This window comes from Giraffa tippelskirchi, chromosome 6, assembly GCF_054371585.1.
Source record: "Giraffa tippelskirchi isolate mGirTip1 chromosome 6, T2T-mGirTip1v1.2.pri, whole genome shotgun sequence".
Taxonomy (NCBI): domain Eukaryota; kingdom Metazoa; phylum Chordata; class Mammalia; order Artiodactyla; family Giraffidae; genus Giraffa; species Giraffa tippelskirchi.
Genome location: NC_137280.1, coordinates 1,061,160 through 1,079,345, shown reverse-complemented (window position 1 = coordinate 1,079,345; position 18,186 = coordinate 1,061,160). Strand labels below are relative to the sequence as shown.

At 51.8% G+C, this 18,186-nt stretch overlaps 1 protein-coding gene and 1 long non-coding RNA gene across 3 annotated transcripts in view; both read left to right on the top strand.

Moving 5' to 3' along the window:
• DEPTOR (DEP domain containing MTOR interacting protein) overlaps positions 1 to 18,186 on the top strand; it is a 153,947-nt gene that overhangs the window by 21,833 nt on the left and 113,928 nt on the right. The window lies entirely within an intron of this gene.
• LOC145511474 (uncharacterized) lies at positions 5,456 to 13,670 on the top strand. Its single transcript, XR_014057885.1, has 2 exons — positions 5,456 to 5,617; positions 13,184 to 13,670. It is a non-coding gene; the product is annotated as an uncharacterized LOC145511474 (long non-coding RNA).

The window sequence follows — 18,186 nt, the reverse complement described above, 5'->3', positions numbered from 1 at the left end:
GGCATATCATAAACATACCCACCAAATAGAAAGTTAAAAAAATCCCTGTAAAAGTGAGATAAATACAGATGTTCTGGTATTGTCTAGCACACCCCAAAGGATGGTCTTAGGTTCCTCCTGTGGAAGCCACTGTCTAGACTTTCAGCCCCACGAGGGAAGTTGGGCTTTTGTCCTTCTCACGGCTGTTTCTCCCCTGTCTGGCACTGTTTCTTGCATTACTAGGCACCCAACAGTGTCACTGGAGAGTAAGCCTCCCTGATAGCTTCCCTGGTGGCTCAGCTGGCAAAGAATCTGCCTGCAATGCAGGAGACTCGGGTTCTATCCCTGGCTTGGGAAGATCCCCTGGAGAAGGGAAAGGCCACCCACTCCAGTATTCTTGGGCTTCCCTGGTGGCTCAGCTGGTCAAGAAACCACCTGCAATGCAGGAGACCTGGGTTTGATCCCTGGGTCGGGAAGATCCCCTGGAGAAGGGAAAGACTACCCACTACAGTATTCTGGCCTGGAGAATTCCGTGGACTGTATAGTCCCTGGGGTCGCAGAGAGTCGGGCACGACTGAGGGGCCTCCACATTCATTGGAGAGTAAGCCTAAAGTGGTGAGCTGGTGACAGATGCCTCCCAGCTCTCCTGAAGGAGGACCTTGGTGGGTTTTCCCAGGACCTGAAGCAGAACACCAGAGCCTCAGGTTCAAGCTCTGACTCCCACCATTTATCTTAGGGAGGGCAAGCCCCTCTCAGAATTTCTCTGAGCCTCCCGAGGGCACCTGCGCTGTTCAACAGGGAGCAACACTGTGCCCGCGTGTCCCGTGGGGCTGGTGGTGAGTGACTAACGAGAGTGGCATTGGAGGCGCTTGGCAGCGATGAAAGGCCTGTCCGAATGGTAAGCAGCCCTTGTATACGCAGGCGGGCAGAGGGAGGGCCATTCTCCTCCCACCAAGGCTCTCGTGGGTACTGAGAGCAACATCAAAAGCATATTTTTCTGCTTTGACTTTCAAGAATAAGGGTCTGTGGTCTTCTAGCCACAGAGCTGTCTTTTTCACACGGAGGCACACACAACAGAAGCCTGTCACAGTCCTTGCAGCTGATAAATGAGTTTAAACAAGACTGAAGGCAGTGTGTGAACTTCTTAAAAAGCGCAGTTAATATTTTATTATGGATTAGTTAAAATTATAGGGGAGGAGAGGGATAAATTAGGAGTTATGGATTAGCAGATACTACTCCGGGAGTTGGTGATGGACAGGGAGGCCTGGAGTGCTGCGATTCATGGGGTCGCAAAGAGTCGGACACGACTGAGCGACTGAACTGAACTATGTATAAATTAAACAGGATCCTGCTGTATAGCATAGGGAACTATATTCAGTATTTTGTAATAAACCATAATGAAAAGGAATATGAAAAAGAATGGGTATATATAAGTGAATCACTTTGCAATATACCAGAAACTAACACAGCATTGTTAAATCAAGTATGCCTCAATTTAAAAAAAAGATTATATACTTGTATGTATATATAGAATACAGATTTCTTCTGCATATTTCAGAAGAACCGAGATATACTCTTTTTTAATTTTTTCCTCCCAGAAAAATTTCTTATACACATGCCTGCTGATTATATTTTATCTTTAGTTAATCAGCCTACAAATATTTATTGAGAGCCTGTGGGGCCAGCTTTTGCTTGCATTGGAAAAAATATCAATAAATAAACAGCATGATTCTTGCACCCAAAAAGACAACCTTTTAGGTAGAGAAGTAGAATAGGACTCCATGAATAAATGGAGGATAATTGAACAAAATATTGTGAAGAACCCTGGGAAATTAAAGCAACAGTTTTAAAAAGGAGAACTCCCCATGACTAGAAAAGGAGGCGATGGCTTCGTGGGACGAGAGGGGAGATGAGTAGGTTGTGTGGAAGTGGGAGGGAGGAAGGTGGGTTCCAGGCAGCGGGAACACCATGGTTAAAGAAACGGGACTCTTAGTCCAGGATGGCTAAAGATACTGCCTGGTGGCTGGGACAGGTAGGGAGTCATTCCTAGAAGTCGGGTGTTCGGGAGGAGGAGCTAGCTTGGCAGGGAAGGGCGAGGAGAGAGCGTGTGTGCTGATGGGTGGGCATGTGGAGGGCGGGAGAGAGAAAGGGGGAGAGAAAAGGGGAAAAAAGAAAAAGGGGAGAGAGAAAGCCTTGAAATGGCTTGTGTCCGGCGTGTTCTGTGTACACTGAGTTTGGTGGAGACCCAGTGGGGGTGCTAGGCTCTGACAGTACCGCCGGGAATGCAGTGGATGGACACCCCTGTCCTCATGGTGCCCCCTGAACTGGAGTCAAGAGAGGGATCGCAGGTATCGACGCCGATTCTGGAATCAACTAGGAAGTTTGGAAGTACCGTGGGATGTAAAGTAAGACTATAGAACATGCAGAAAACATGCATACCCTCAAGTGCAAAAAGCGCTTATTATCTGGCTTTGAGTTTTTCACCACTTACTTTTAACCCAGGATGTTCACCGTTCTTTTGGTCATCTCCTGATCTTCAACTCATGTTTTCAACAAACGGCAGAATAAGCATCATATTAAATAAAAGTTCAGTGATCTACTGTAAGACTCAAGCGCAGTGGTACATTACAAAGACAAGTTGAATTCATTCTCAGCTCTGATGGCCACACTGCCGGCACAAGCAGCAGAAGTAGTTGTCCGTCCGATGTGATGCCTGGACTTTAGTCGTTGGTACACGAGTCATCAGGGCTCCCAGGTGGCTCAGTGGCAAGGAATCTGTCTGCCAATGCAAGAGACGCGGGTTCGATCCCCGGGCCAGGAAGATCCCCTGGAAATGGGAACGGCAACCCGTTCTAGTGTTCTTGCCTGGAAAATCTCATGGACAGAGGAGCCTCGTGGGCTTCAGTCCATAGGGCTGCAAAAGAGTTGGACGTGACTTAGCGACTAAACAACAAGATGATTCACTGAGGAAAGTTTCACTGGTTGAGTTTGGTTTGGGTAGGGGCTTATCCTTTGTATTAAATGTTCAGAGAAGATTTGGGAAACTAGGTAGTGTGGTCATTGCAGCAAATAAAAAAATAAAAAGGAGAAAGACTAGAGGAAGCAGGATTCTTTTTTGTGGAAGAGTTTTGGACATAATCGTAATAACCCAGGAAAGACTGTAAAGTATTGTGTGGCTCTGAACTCAGATGTGTTGTTTCATCTTATTTGTTCAATAGCTTATGTTCACCAACTATTGTATTAATTACCTCCAGACGATTCTTTTTCTGTTATTAAGCTAACACAAACCCCTATTACTTGGTTGATATTAGATCCCTTTATTAAAATGCATATTTAGGGGTTTCCCTGGTGAGTCAGGGGTGAGACTGTGCTCCCAGTGCGGGGGCCCAGGCTCCATGGGCCCCTTAATTCCTGGGGGGAATTAAGACCCCAGATGTTGCTTCTAAGCACACGCCACCACCAGAGAAGCTTGTGAACCCAGTGAAGACCCAGCGCAGCCAAAGTAAATAATAAATTAAAAACAAAACAAAATGCATATTTAATTGTTTAGTCTGAACCCCTCTTATTCTGGGCTGGTTCCACTGTCTGTCTGCAACTCCTCCCTTAAAGCAAGGAACCTGAAAACCTGAGTGGCTGTTGAATCAAATAGCAGTCTAATCAAATTGCGTATTTATCCCGTCGTTATGTAATCAGTGGGAAAGTTACAAGTCTGATGAACGGGGCCTGATTTGCAGGACATCGTAAGTTTTCTCAAGGACCAAACCAAATAATTTAATGTCTCAGACACTCACAGGACAGACACTGTGTTGTAAATGAGTCCCCTCGAAACAGACTCTAGGCTTAAACACATGCCTTCAGTTGGGACTTCCCTGGGGGTCCAGTGGTTAAGACCCTTTGCTTCCAATGCAGGGAGGCTCGGGTGTGATCCCTGAGTCGGGGAACTAAGACCCCACATTCCCCTTGGCCAAAATAAATAAATAAACATAAAACCCACTAAGTCACGGAGCGCAGGTATCATTTGCTTCTTGGCACCTAGAACGAGGGTGGTTCTGTTGGCTTCACTTGCTAGCCCCGTGCACACAGGAAGCAAACACTGGGATGGGAAGACGCTAGACACAGGCACAGTAGCAGAGCGAGTTTAAACTTTTAGAGACGTTCTGGAATCTTAGTGAGAGTCCATTTTGAGCTTCGCTCCCTCGCCTCTGGTGGCCTCATTAATAGTGTGACTTTTTAGCTGTGGAAATCCACTGCAGTTCAAGTGACAGGTGTCAGGAGAACATGGCTGAGAGCTGGCAAGATCTTCAGGCATCCAGCTATCTTTAGGAGACAGTGTCTGTGATGAGAGCTGCAGTTCATAAGTAGCCACAGGTGTTTGGAACCATGTTAGCATTTGGGGCTCTGAATAGAGTTTGATAAGTTTTCAGGTTCTTTATATAATCATCAAGGGAGTTTAAATACCTGCTCATCCACCATAGCAAAACCAGGAGTTGGAGAGAAGATGGAGTCCTTGGGGGTACTTACAAAGTAATGCAGGACCCTTGAAAAGCATAAATATGTGTGTGGCGGAGGGTTGGGAGAAGGGGTAGTGAGGGAGTTTGGGATCGACACTGCTGTGTTTAGGGTGGAGAACCAACACGGTGCCTCTGAGGAGCGCAGGGAACCTGCTCAACGCTGGCAGCCTGGACGGGAGGGGGGTTTGGGGGAGAAAGGACACACGGATGTGTTTGGCTGAGGCCCTTTGCTGTCCGCCTGAAACTGTCACAAGGTCGTTAGTCAGCTATGCTCCAATATAAAATAGTTCAAAAAAACTAATTTGGATACCAGTAAAGTTTGATTAAACTGTATATCTACAAGAAATTAAAGGACAAAAGTAGAGGATCGTTATAACTTCCTCCTTTTCTTCCTTATGACAAGTTTCATAATTTGTATTTTCCTAAAAGTCTGGGTGTTTAGACCGGCTTTTCTCACTTATTTTAATGTGTAAGGCGTCTTTGTTTTCATGTTTTATCTCTTTTGTAATGTGTCTAGCTTTGTTTTCTCAGTTTTGTTTTAGTTCATGACTTATGTATTTATTGGCATTTCTAATAAATTACTCCTGAGTTTACCATTTAAAAAAAGAAAATAAAGACATAAGTATGCAGTAACACTACAGATACAACCACTGATAGAACCAGCCACAGTCATGCAGGAAGATTCTTACGGACGAACGAGGTTAGGTATGCTCTACACGGGTCGTGTCTCGGCACGTGAGGTATCGTACGGTCTAGATGTGATATGTGGCTTTGCCGCTCGGAAACTGTTAGTGGCCAGTTCCAACCGCCGGAGTAAACCTTCTTCTCGTCTGTAGATAGGGATTCATCACCTGTCCCCTAGCTACCTCCCAGGGCTGTTTGCAAGATCCAGTAAGATGAAGAGTATGGAAATCACTGATAAGCCATAATGCGCTCAGCATATATATGGCTTTATTATTATGTAGAACCACGCTGGGACTCGGACATGGGAAACCGCGTTTGCCAGACTCGGCGCCGAGAGCCTGTCTCGCGGCAGCGCCGTCCCTTCTTGGCCGTGGATGGTGGTTTGCTGCACTTCCAGCCTCTTCTCTCTGACCCTCAAACAGTCTGAGTGACCTGAAACCCAGGTAAGTGTGGGTCTAGGAACGTGAGGTTGTAGGTACCAGAGCTCATTAAACACAAACATACACCAAGTGTGCTCAGCAACCAGAGTGCACACAAGCAGCCTGAAACTTTAAGCTGTGCCGAGCACCTGCCAGGGTCACTGTGTCAAGAAAGGTGACCCAGGCAGGAACACTGGGGTGGGAAGCCACTTCCTCCTCCGGGGACCTTCCCCACCCGGGGACCGAGCCCAAGGCTCCTGCGTCTCCTGCATTGGCAGGCGGGTTCTCTACCACTGAGCCACTCGGGAAGCCCAAGGAACAATTAACTCCCTTCCACTGAATGGTTCTTAGCAGCTTTCTTGTGACCTTTTTTGGTCTCCTAATTTGTGAAAGTGAAAGTCGCTCAGTCGTGTCCGACTCTTTGCGACCTCATGGACTATACAGTCCATGGAGTTCTCCAGGCCGGAATACTGGAGTGGGTAGCCTATCCCTTCTCCAGCAGATCTTCCCGACCCAGGAATCCAACCAGGGTGTCCTGCAGGTGGATTCTTTTCCAACTGAGCCACCAGGGAAGCCCGTGTGTGTGTGTGTGTGTGTGTGTGTCTGTGTGTGTGTGTGTGTCTGTGTGTGTATGTCTGTGTGTGTGTGTGTTGTGTGTGTGTGTGTCTGTGTGTGTGTCTGTGTGTCTGTGTGTGTGTCTGTGTGTGTCTGTGTGTGTGTGTGTGTGTGTCTGTGTGTGTGTGTGTGTGTCTGTGTGTGTGTGTGTGTGTCTGTGTGTGTGTGTTGTGTGTGTGTGTGTCTGTGTGTGTGTCTGTGTGTCTGTGTGTGTGTGTGTGTGTGTCTGTGTGTGTCTGTGTGTGTGTCTGTGTGTCTGTGTGTGTCTGTGTGTGTCTGTGTGTGTGTCTGTGTGTCTGTGTGTGTCTGTGTGTGTCTGTGTGTGTATTTTTACATTACTGCATGTGGAATTATCAGTATTCTCTCTCTTTATAATGTAGATGTTTTAAAGGGAGGCTTTGTTACTAATTTATTTGTGGTCGTTTCCCTCCTTCGTGTCTGTGCTTTGTCGCCTGTTCCCCGCCACCGAGCTGACTTGGCCCGCGGCATCTCAGGACCGGAGTAAACATGCGGCCTTCAGGTTTGGCTCCTTGGCCTTGGGGCTGCAGATGCTGTGGCCTTCTCCCGACTCCACTCCTGTCTGGTGGTCTGGCTCCTCTGTCCGTGGACTCCCAGGGGGCCCCGGCCACCGGCCTGAGCCCTTCCTGCCCAGACCTGCCTGGATCCTGGCAACAAACAGACCTGGAGCTAAAACCAGACCCCTGCCGTGTGCACATGCTGTGAAGGATGGTGTGGGCTCTTCCCGAGGGAAGAGTTGCTTAACGTTTCTTTTCCAGGGAACCAAACACACGCAGATGGTCCAAGTACCCCTTCATATTCATGGAAAGGCAGGGGAGGAACACTTTGAAGTACTGCCCTGTAAGGGCAACCTGGATGGGTCTGCAGCCACTAAAGGACCCAACACTGGAGACTCAAACCTACATTCTGTTCCGTGGTCAGATTTCTCTCTGTCCAGCTAAAAGCAAAGATGAAACCCAGGCTCATATTCTGAGCATCATTTACCGTTAGCCTTGTCCTAGACACTTTGGGAAATATGAAGAAAGGAGAGAGTTTTTTCCTCATTCAATTTGTGCTGTAAGTAATACAAAGTAGTATATGGGTAGACCTGAGCATCGTAGAACCTATGTCACAGAGGCATCAGGGAAACCAGGTCATATCTAGTGATTGAGAGAAGACATTACAGAAAAAGATTGAGTTGAGCTAGGCTTTAACAGAGCCTGAAGAAGGAAGGGCATAAATCTAGAGATAGAGGCAGAAAGGAAGGTGATGCATTTGCTAAAACAGGAAATAGATGAAAACCCTGCTGGATAGCTTCAGTTTTAACTGGATTGGGAGGATTATGGAGAATGTGACTGGCATGTGTGTGTGTCCTACATACATGGGATACAACATTTTCATTTGAAGAAGCAACATCTGTTTCAGTTACGGAAACTAGTCCACGCTAAGCTGTTATTTAAGCTATGCCTGGTATGCAGTTGGAGCTCCATGAATGTACATTGGTTGAGGAGCCTTTCACAACCCCTCAGGGGAAAGCTGCCTCCACCATAACCACAGATGTCCCTGATAACACTCTGGAGGGCTCTTGGAATATCTGTAAGGCATACTCGGTTTTATCTGTTCCCTGTTGTAGACCCACACACAAAACCTGTAGCCCTTGGACAGCTTCCCCACGTCTGTCCTGGGAGCTGAAAATAGACGCTGGTAACCCTAGACGGATCACCTGCTTAGCACAGGGTTCCCTCTGATATGTTCATCCTCACTTGGAAGCCCGAAGGAAATGCAATTCGCTATTTTGTGCTCTTCAGCCTTGTGGTTTGTGGCAGATCTTTTCAGTACAAAATGTGCCCCAAATGGCCTGTTCTATTTTGATCTAGTGAGTGGGGATTTACCCTGGAGGCTCTTCAGAATGTGCATTAAAAAAAACCAGAGAAGTTAGAGTTGAAAGGAAGTTTAGACATAAATCTGGTCAGCTTCCTCCTTTTCCGGGTTAGGAAACTGAGGTCGCAAGTTGGTTAGAGCTTTCCTCTGGGTCGTGTTCAGTTCAGTCCAGTCGCTCAGTCGTGTCTGACTCTCTGCGACCCACGCACTGCAGCACGCCAGGCTTCCCTGGCCTTTACCAACTCCCAGAGTTTGCTCCAACTCATGTCCATCACGTCGGTGATGCCATCCAACCATCCCGTCCTCTGTGGGCCCCCTCTGTCTCGGTCACGCCCCCTAGACAGGAATCCCAGGCACTAGGGTTCTGGTGGCCTCACACCTCCCAGCGCCAACAGGGCGCCGGGCGTCCGCGGACCCACCCCCGGGACGAAGGAGAAGGCGGCGTCCGGAGACCCGGTGCTGCTCTGACGTCCTTCTCCCTAGCCGGACCAGCCCTTTCCTCCTCTTTGCTTAGTCACGTGTCTGCGGGGATCCCTGGTGGTCAGTGGTTAGGACTTCGCCCTTTCTCCGCCGTGGACCTGGGTCTGATCTCTGGTGGGAGATCTACGATCCCGGAAGCGGTGCGGGAGGCCAAAGAAAAGCGTCACGCACCTTCCCTTTTAAACCTCTTCCCCGTCGACAAGGGCCAGGTTCACAGGGGTCGCTTATACCTGCTGCTCAACTGGTAACGTCTAACGTGAGTGAGCTTGTTGCCTGTTTCTCAGCCAAAGACCCATCTTTGAAAAGAAAAAGCCTTGCACACCTTATTGGGTGGAAGACCCTGCTCCCCCTCAAGCTGGAGGAGCACCAGCGAGCGGGTGGGGAGACGGTTAAAGGAAGGGGGCCCTGCAGCTCGGCGGGGGGCCGCCGGAGTGAGCTCCCCGGTGAGGTGTTGAGGAGGTGCAAGCCCACAGGGCACGGGTTCCTTACTCCCCGGGGAAGGCACCCCGGGGCCTGGAAACGCCCCCCGAAAGTATGTCCCCCTCTGAGCCCGCCCCGCCCCGCCCCCCACGTCTGCGGCTCCGCTGACGGCCGCTCCCCTCCCGCCTCCCAGCACCTTCCTTTCCTTTATGCCCCGGCCCGGGTTGCTTCTGTTCCCCTCCAACCCAGTGGTTCACAGAGGTGCCCCCTAAAGCCGCATCCGCGTCGGCGGGGCCGCCCCCTGCGCTGACCCCCGGACCTGCTGCGTTAGAAGCTCGCAGGTGGGGCCCGGCCTCCTGTGGTCCCTCGAGGCCTCCAGGCAACCTTCGCGCCGCGCCGCGCTCACCTTCTCTCACGTGAATCTCTGCCTCCGTGTGCACATCACCGGCTTGTATTTTTTATATTCCGGTGGGGAGCGGGGTTTTGTGTGCGCGCGCGTGTGTGCGTGCTCAGTCGTGTCTGACTCGCTGCGACCCCGTGGACAGTAGCCCGCCAACTCCTGGATTCACGGGATTTCCCAGCAAGAATTCTCGAGCGGGTTTTCATGTCCTCCAGGGGATCTTCCTGACCCAAGGATCCGACCTGCGTCTCTGTGTCTCCTCCATTAATTAGCAGGTGGATTCTTTTTCCCAGTGTGCTGCCTGGGAAACCCAGGAATCCTATCTTGAACAATATTTTAGTTACTGTCTCGTGATCTTTTGTACTTTATTTTTATGCACATTGTTGTTTTTCCTCAGGGAAGATGTTTTCGGTTTCCTACGTTAAATATCTTGTTGGAACACATGGTCTCGCTGTTGGCAGAGATGACTCCCAGGCTCTCGGAGGCAGGGTCTAGGCCAGCGTTCTTGGCAGTGACAGAAGTGCTCCTTGGGCTTCCCTGGTGGCCCAGTGGAGAGTCTGCTCGCCCACCAGGAGACAGGGGTTCGATCCCTGGACTGGGAGGATCCTGCGTGCCTGAGAGCAAGGCAGCCCTCACGCCCCGACCCCTGAGCCTGTGCCCTGAAGCCCACGCGCCCAGACCCCTGAGCCTGTGCCCTGGAGCCCACGCGCCCCGACCCCTGAGCCTGTGCCCTGGAGCCCATGCGCTCCAGCCCCTGAGCCCACACACCCCGACCCCTGAGCCAGGCGCCCCGACCCCTGAGCCTGTGCCCTGGAGCCCACGCGCCCTGACCCCTGAGCCCACACGCCCCGACCCCTGAGCCCACGCGCCCTGGAGCCCATGCGCTCCAGCCCCTGAGCCCACACGCCCCGACCCCGGAGCCTATGCCCTGGAGCCCACGCGCCCCAGCCCCTGAGCCCACGCGCCCTGGAGCCCATGCGCTCCAGCCCCTGAGCCCACACGCCCCGACCCCTGAGCCTGTGCCCTGGAGCCCACGTGCCCGGACCCCTGAGCCCACACACCCCGACCCTTGAGCCTGTGCCCTGGAGCCCATGCACCCCGACCCCTGAGCCTGTGCCCTGGAGCCCACGCGCCCCGACCCCTGAGCCTGTGCCCTGGAGCCCACGTGCCCTGACCCCTGAGCCTGTGCCCTGGAGCCCACGTGCCCGGACCCCTGAGCCCACACACCCCGACCCTTGAGCCTGTGCCCTGGAGCCCATGCACCCCGACCCCTGAGCCTGTGCCCTGGAGCCCACGCGCCCCGACCCCTGAGCCTGTGCCCTGGAGCCCACGTGCCCTGACCCCTGAACCTGTGCCCTGGAGCCCACGCGCCCCGACCCCTGAGCCTGTGCCCTGGAGCCCACGTGCCCGGACCCCTGAGCCCACACACCCCGACCCTTGAGCCTGTGCCCTGGAGCCCATGCACCCTGACCCCTGAGCCTGTGCCCTGGAGCCCACGCGCCCCAGCCCCTGAGCCCACGTGCCCCGACCCCTGAGCCTGTGCCCTGGAGCCCACGTGCCCTGACCCCTGAGCCCATGTGCCCCGACCCTTGAACCCACGTGCCCCGACCCCTGAGCCCACGCGCCCCGACCCTGGAACCCACGTGCCCCGACCCCTGAGCCCACGCGCCTCGACCCCTGAGCCTGTGCCCTGGCGCGCATGCACCCCAGCCCCTGAGCCCTCGGCCCCGAGCCCACGCGCCCCAACCCCTGAGCCCCCGAGCCGAGCCCTGAGCCCTAGCACCCTAGAGCCCGGGCGCCACAACCAGCGGAGCCGGCAAGTGGGAAGCCTGCACCCACCACTGGAGAGTAGCCCTGCTCGCCCCAACTAGAGAAAGCCCGAACAACAGTGAGGACCCAGCACAGCCAAAAGTGAATAAACTTAGATTAAAAAATGAGTAGAAAGTTAGCTTAAAAAAAGCACTCCTTGACACAGCTGGATTAGCGACAGCCTGTTCGTGGCTCCCCGGGCAGCGGAGGTCAGCAGGTGGCCTGGTCAGAGGCAGGACTCCAAGGTTGAACTTGCAGCAGGGAAAACACAGGCAGGTCACCCACTCCAGTACTCTTGCCTGGAAAATCCCATGAACGGAGGAGCCTGGCGGGCTGCAGTCCATGGGGTCACTGAGTCGGACACGACTGAGCGACTCCACTTTCACTTTTCACTTTCATGCCCTGGAGAAGGAAATGGCAACCCACTCCAGTACTCTTGCCTGGAGAATCCCAGGGACGGGGGAGCCTGGTGGGCTGCCGTCTATGGGGTCGCACAGAGTCGGACATGACTGACGCGACTTAGCAGCAGCAGCAGCACCGCATTTCTCCATCTGTTTTCCCGTCTGTAAAACAGTGATGTTGGGGACGGCTTGAACTAGATGGCTGGAAGTTTCTTGCCAGTTAAAACAATTCAGTGATTTTAGTTATCAGTTTGGTTGAGACCTTAGAAGAGGTGGGATGGATTCTAACAAACCCCACAGAAAAGCAAGGCCGAGATGTGTGTGCAAGGAGTGACTGAACACTCGCCCACCTTTGGTTCTCTCTGCTCTTACCTGGTAGCTCAGCTGGTAAAGAATCCTCCTGTAATGCAAGAGAGACCTGGGTTCAGTCCCTGGGTCGGGAAGATCCCCTGGAGAAATAGCTAACCCACTCCAGGAGGATTCCTGCATGGAGAACCCCACGGACAGAGGAGCCTGGCAGGCTACCGTCCATGGGGTCGCAAAGAGTTGGACCTGACTGAACGAATAAACTTTTACCCAAGAAGAAGGTGCTTAACAAAGAACAGCCCTGTCTCCGGCAGTTGCTAACCCACCCTGATTGTCCTGAGATTCAATCCCAGAGACATGAAGCAACTTCAGTTCAAAGTCCTGCATCCATACTAGAAAACAGTGGTCGTCAACTGAGGATTGCATTTGTTCTAAAAACCAACTGAAGTGCATATTTAGTGGCATTTTGATGGGGCTTCTGGCACGGTCTGACAAGATATATTCCCTGGGAATAGTAACAGCAGTGAGTCACCGTTTACTGCGAGCTTGCTGTGTGCTCAGCGCTGAACGTAGAGTCTCTCATCCCATCCTCACACTGTGACACGTGCATTATTCTTCCCATCTTATAGAGACAGTTGAGGCACTGAAAAGTTGAATGCTTTGCCCATAGTTACACAGCAGGTAATGACTGTTACTTGGATTTGAGCCCTAGTCAGTCTGGTTTCACAGCTCCGCTGTGAGTAATGATGAACAGTGAATCAGGAAGGCAGGAGTGGAATTTGGGAGCTAACGCAACTGAATCCCTATTCCTGCCTGAAAGGTATATTTTCTCTCTCTCTTTTTTCTGTTCTTTGGCCATACCACGTGGCATGCTAGATCTTAGTTCTCCAACCAGGGACCAAACCTATGCTCCCTGCAGTCGGAACGTGGAGCCTTAACCGCTGGACCACCAGGGAAGTCCCACCCACTGCCACCTGAACAGCACTGTTTATTGGGCCTGTGCCCGGTCTTGGGGAACAGGGTGAAGGAAGGGACGTGATGTTTGCTCCAGTTTGCAAACTGCTGTTCTGAGGAATGAGCAGAGCTCTGTGTTTCGGGGGGAAGGTGCCGGGGGCACCGCGGGGCCAGGCGGCCGGGGTCAGAGCCGCCCCGAGCAGCCGAGGGCCGCCCTGTCCTCTGCTGAGAGCAGGACCAGCGGGCTCAGGGCCCAGCGCCAGTCCTGGGAGTCCCTCTGTGTCCTCGGCGAGTTCCACGAACTGTTCTGAGCTTGTTTCTTCGTAGGTAAAATGGCACTCGGAAGCCTGATTCTGCTGGGTACAGTATGTAAACAAATAATGACGTGTTTGGAGAAAACTCTTGGAGCTTCTTGGAAAGGCACTATGCAAGCCGGAAGAGTACCTTTCTTGTGACTCATCAGAGAAAGAGATCAGAACTTGAGAGGCTGATACTGCTTCTTATTCCTCGGAACTGGAGACCTCCTAGAAAAATGCTCACGGGGAAGAAGAATTCAATGACAAATCTCAGATCTAACAAGATAAGGGAGGCTGACTTAGGGACCTTCCTGTCCTGACCTTGTATTTACATCTTATCTCAAGGATGAGATGAGGGGTTTCAAAGGGCCTTGTGAGCGGTTATGCACACATCATTAAAAAGTGTTTGTTAATAGGACCTTGTTGTTTATCCCTTCTACATACAACTGAGTCATTTTGCTGTAACTAACGCAACATTGTAATTCAGCTATACTTCAATAAAGAATTAAAAAAGCAAAGTGTGTGTTAGGGGAATTCCCTGACAATCCAGGGGTTAAGACTCCGGGGTTCCACTGCAGGGGGCAGGGGACATGGGTTTGATCCCTGGTCTGGGAACTAAGATCCCACGTGCCGTGTGCTTGGCACAGCCAAAAGCAACAGCGGGTTTTTGTTATGTGTCCCGAATGAGCTGATGCTGACTCTCTGGGTGTCATAAGTCACCGTGTTCCCTTCCGGCCCTTGGGGAATGTCATGGTAATTATACAACACTGGCTCAAGGCCATCATGAAGACAACGTGATGACTGATTTTGTAGCCCGTCTGTGATCCCCATCTGTATTTATAAGGCAGTGTTTGTGTGATGGATAAATTGCATGAATTTTCACCTCCCCCTGGCATTTTAGCCTGACTGGAATGTTTTCTCTTTCTTAGCCTGTATGAGCATAAACTAGGCAGAAGACAGGTGCTTCTATTTAAAGTTTGATGGCATGGAAAGTTCTCTAAACGTAGAAACTAGATCTGGGTTCAAATCCTAATCCCACCCTCTATTTTTAAACCATCGTCATTGCTTTGCTGTATGATTTTTTTTTTTTAGCATTTTGTTTATTTATCGGCCACGCTGGGCCTCCTTGCCGAGCTCAGGCGTTCTCCAGCTACGCTGAGCGGGCCGCCCACTCGCTGCACAGATTCTCATCGCATGGCTGCTCTGGTCGCCGGCACGGGCTCGGTCACCCTGCAGTGTGTGGGCGCTTCCTAGACCAGGGATTAAACCCGAGTCCCCTGTATTGACAGGAGGATTCTTAACTACCGAATCACTAGGGAAGTCTCCTGCTCTTTATTAGAAATTTAGCTTGAGCACATTAGGGCTTCCCTGATAAATCAGTTGGTAAAGAATCCACCTGCAATGCGGGAGACCTGGGTTCGATCCCTGGGTTGGGAAGATCCCCTGGAGCAGGGAAAGGCTGCCCACTCCAGTACTCTGTCCTGGAGAATCCCATGGACGGTACGGTCCCTGGGGTCGCAGAGTCGGACACGACTTTCATTTTCACGCTGAGCACATCACTGTCACCATTCGAGCTTGCTGCCTTCCGTGTCTCCTGAGTATGACAACGCCTGCCTGATCCACAGGGGTCCTGTCGGGCCCTTTCTGATGGTGCTCGCTTCTGTTCAGATGTGAAGTGTCAGCGTTATTATTTCTGCTAACACTCCATCATGATCTCAAGCACAACACCTGATACATGGGACTCGGAATCAGGCACGCTTCCTTCTCGGCTGTGTTTACCATCTCAGCTCGCTGAGGTGACGAGACACACAGCATGCGTGGGGCTTTGCTTTGCACTGACTTGGCATGGGCCGTGAGAGGGCTCTGTGCAGACCTGTGACTCAGGCTCTGTTCCTGATTCACAGAGCCGTTGCTCACTGCCCTCCTGAAAAGGGGGCTTGCTGATGGAGCGTCTGACACTACCACCAGAGGAGATGGCCACTGCAGCTCTGTAGTGTGTGTGCACGCGCGCGTGTGCTCTCAGACCAATTCCTTCTGGCTCCCTAGATCACACATACTCTCTGTACATTAACCGGTTCTTCTTTTTTTAAGTATAGAGTCTTTTTCTATTGCAGTAAAATATACACAACATACAATTTACCATGTTATCCGTTTAAAAATGTGCAGTTCAGTAGCGTGAGGTCTATTACACTAACCAGTTCTCTATTCTTTCTATCACCATCTGTATTATTCCTTTCTTCTCGTCAGGCTGAGAGAATTCAAGCGTCTTCTTGAAGCAAAACTACGTGAAATGTCTATTATGACCCTATTTTCTGTAAGAGTATATGTATACAGCTGCACACGTGGACATCGGAGGTTTTTTTCAAGAATACGTAAACAACTATTCGTACTGCGTTCCTTTGGAAAGTGTGGGTTGGGACTTCGCTGGCGGTGCAGTGGTGGACTTCACCTCTCAATGCAGGGGGTTCAGGTTTGGTCCCTGGCCGGGTCGCTATGATCCCACATGCCTCGTGACCGAAAAAAAAAAGCCAAGTCATAAAACAGAGGCACTAGTGTAACAAACTCTGTAAAGAGTTTAAAAATGGTCCACATCAAAAAATACTTATCTTAAAAAAAATGGGGGTCAAGGAATTTCAAACCCCTCCCAAAGTAAAAACAATAGTGCAGTGCACGCCCACACACACGTCTCCTGGCTTCAACGAGTATCAGTTCATCACCAGTTACCCAGCTTGAGGTTATGCATTTTTGAAATTTTTTAATCTACCAAAGGCATGGATTTGTTTGATCATTTGAATTTCTAATTATAAAATAAATCCAAACACGAAAAGAAATGCAGTGTGTTAGCTTTCATTGGTTCCTGTCTTATTTTCTTATCCTTTTAGACTTGGGACCTTTCAAGGGTGGGTGAGTAAGAGTGATTCCCTCTGAATTCTCCGGTCCCCGAGGACAGATACCGGCCATTCCTGGGCACCTGGAGCGGGAGGCGGCTTCGGGCTGAAAGCACATTGATGTCAGTGCTGTTGCCCAGATCACAAGGCTCACACTGTCAGCCACACTGTTCTGCTGGCTGTGTGTTTTAATTAAACTGTTTACTTCGGCTGGGATTTATGACGCTGTTTTTAAATGAGAGTATGTGGTTTCTAGCCCTCTTTTGTTCTTTTGAGTCCTGCAACTCGCTGCAGTTTTCCACGAGCTGTTTTTTTGAAAAACAATTTCTGCCTTTCTTATCTGATGGACGGTAATTTCATCGGGATTATTAGCACCCTGCACGCCGTAGTGTGTGTTCTCTTAAGAGCTAGAAGAGGAAATTGTCAGATGGCACTTTCAGCAGCTGGTTCGCTGGCAGTGAATAGAATATTACAGAATCACCTTGACTCTAAAGCCTGTGAACCAGCTGTCTGAAATGAATGATGGGAAGGTGGTTTTTGTATTTAAATTCTCCAGCCAGTGGCATAGAAAATGCAGTTAAAATAGAACTGATTATTCTTCCCAGGGGTTCAATGTGGATTGATTTGGACTCTCTTCTTCAGAAGACTCTTCTGCCGCATGCATCTCAAGGCTCAGGGTGTGGGATGCATCAGTTGATTTTTCCCATCAGTGAGACTCTGTGCCCTGCCGTGTACTAGGCACCGGAATTACAAAAATCAGCAGCTCTCCCCTAGCATCCCTCACCCACTCTGAGCGTAACGCAGTGGGATGAGTGCTCTACTTACCAGCAGAGGAGGGAGGGAAGCTCTTTTTCTGCTTTAGGGTGGCAGGGAAAATGTTCACAGTGGCGGTGCTTTTAAGCCGAAGAGCAAGTGGAATTTTTTTAGTTATTACAGGTGGGAGGAGGGGGTGTTTTAAGCCGAGGGGTTTCTGTCTTGAGGGAGGTGTGCAGGATGTCCAGACTGTGAGATGGGCACCCGGTGCGCGACGGTGAGGACGCTTGGAGGGGCCGCGCTCACTGCGGGCCTCCAGGGCCGGGGTGGGTGCAGGCCTCGTGGAACCGGAGCCGAGACTCGTCCGGAAGGGGCTGATCCTGTTCTGGTTACTTTCAGAGCGCGTGCAGCTTGGAGGAGGCTCTGAAAGGCTCGAAGGAAGCGCAGCGCCCGCGCCGGGGGGCCTCCGGCCGTCTCCCCCCTGCCCTCCCGGAGCTGGCCTGCGCCCCCGCCTTCCCTGGTTGCCCGGTTTCTTATGATCCTGAGGGTGTTTAGCCTGTGTTCTAAACACTTCATGTGTTGGCTTGGCCAAAGAGTCCACTTGGGTTTTTCCGTAGCATCCTGTGGAGGAAGCCGAACGAGCGGGCTGTGGGTCCGCCTGGTGGATGGTCCCCGGCGCAGGGGGTCTGCGCGGGGGAGCCGCCGGGAAACCGGGGGCGTCCGGGCCGCGAGCTCCCCGCTCTGAACCGGGACCCTCCTCACTGGTTCCCTGGGTGGGCGCCACCTCGAAGGAAGGCTCCCGGCACAGACAGGGCTCGAAACCGCCAACCCTGTTCCCGCGTTGGACGGAGCCGTCCTGCGTGGCTTGGCCGACGGCCGTCCCTTGAGTGGGGAGAATCCTGTGGCTCCGTCCCCTCGCCGAGCAGCCGGTGGGTGCGCGGGGTCCCCCGTGAGTCAGGGGCTCTCAGCCAGGCGCCGCCCCGGGCGGGGAGAACCAGCTCCGGGGGTTGCACCCTGCCCCGGGTGGCTGGGATGTGGGAGGCAGTCCGGAGCTGAAGGGGCTGTGGGCCTGGCAGATGGGGTGACGGGCGTGTGCAGGCACGGGCGTGTTTGCAAGGGCAGCTCAGCCCCGCTCAGCCTCTCACCGGGTCTTCCTGGAGAAGGCCATCCCAGAGAGGCTCACGTGTGCAGAATTTCTCTTTTCCTACAAGACTTTGAAATATTGCCTCCTCTACCCGCTTCTTGGGGATCATGCATATTCGTGTATTAAACGTTGTGGAAATTTGTAAGCAGTAAATTCAGTTCAAAGAAATGGAAATGCCTTTTTCAAAAAAAAAAACCAACCACATATACAGGGGGATTCCCTGGTGGTCCGGTGGTTAAACTCCACGCT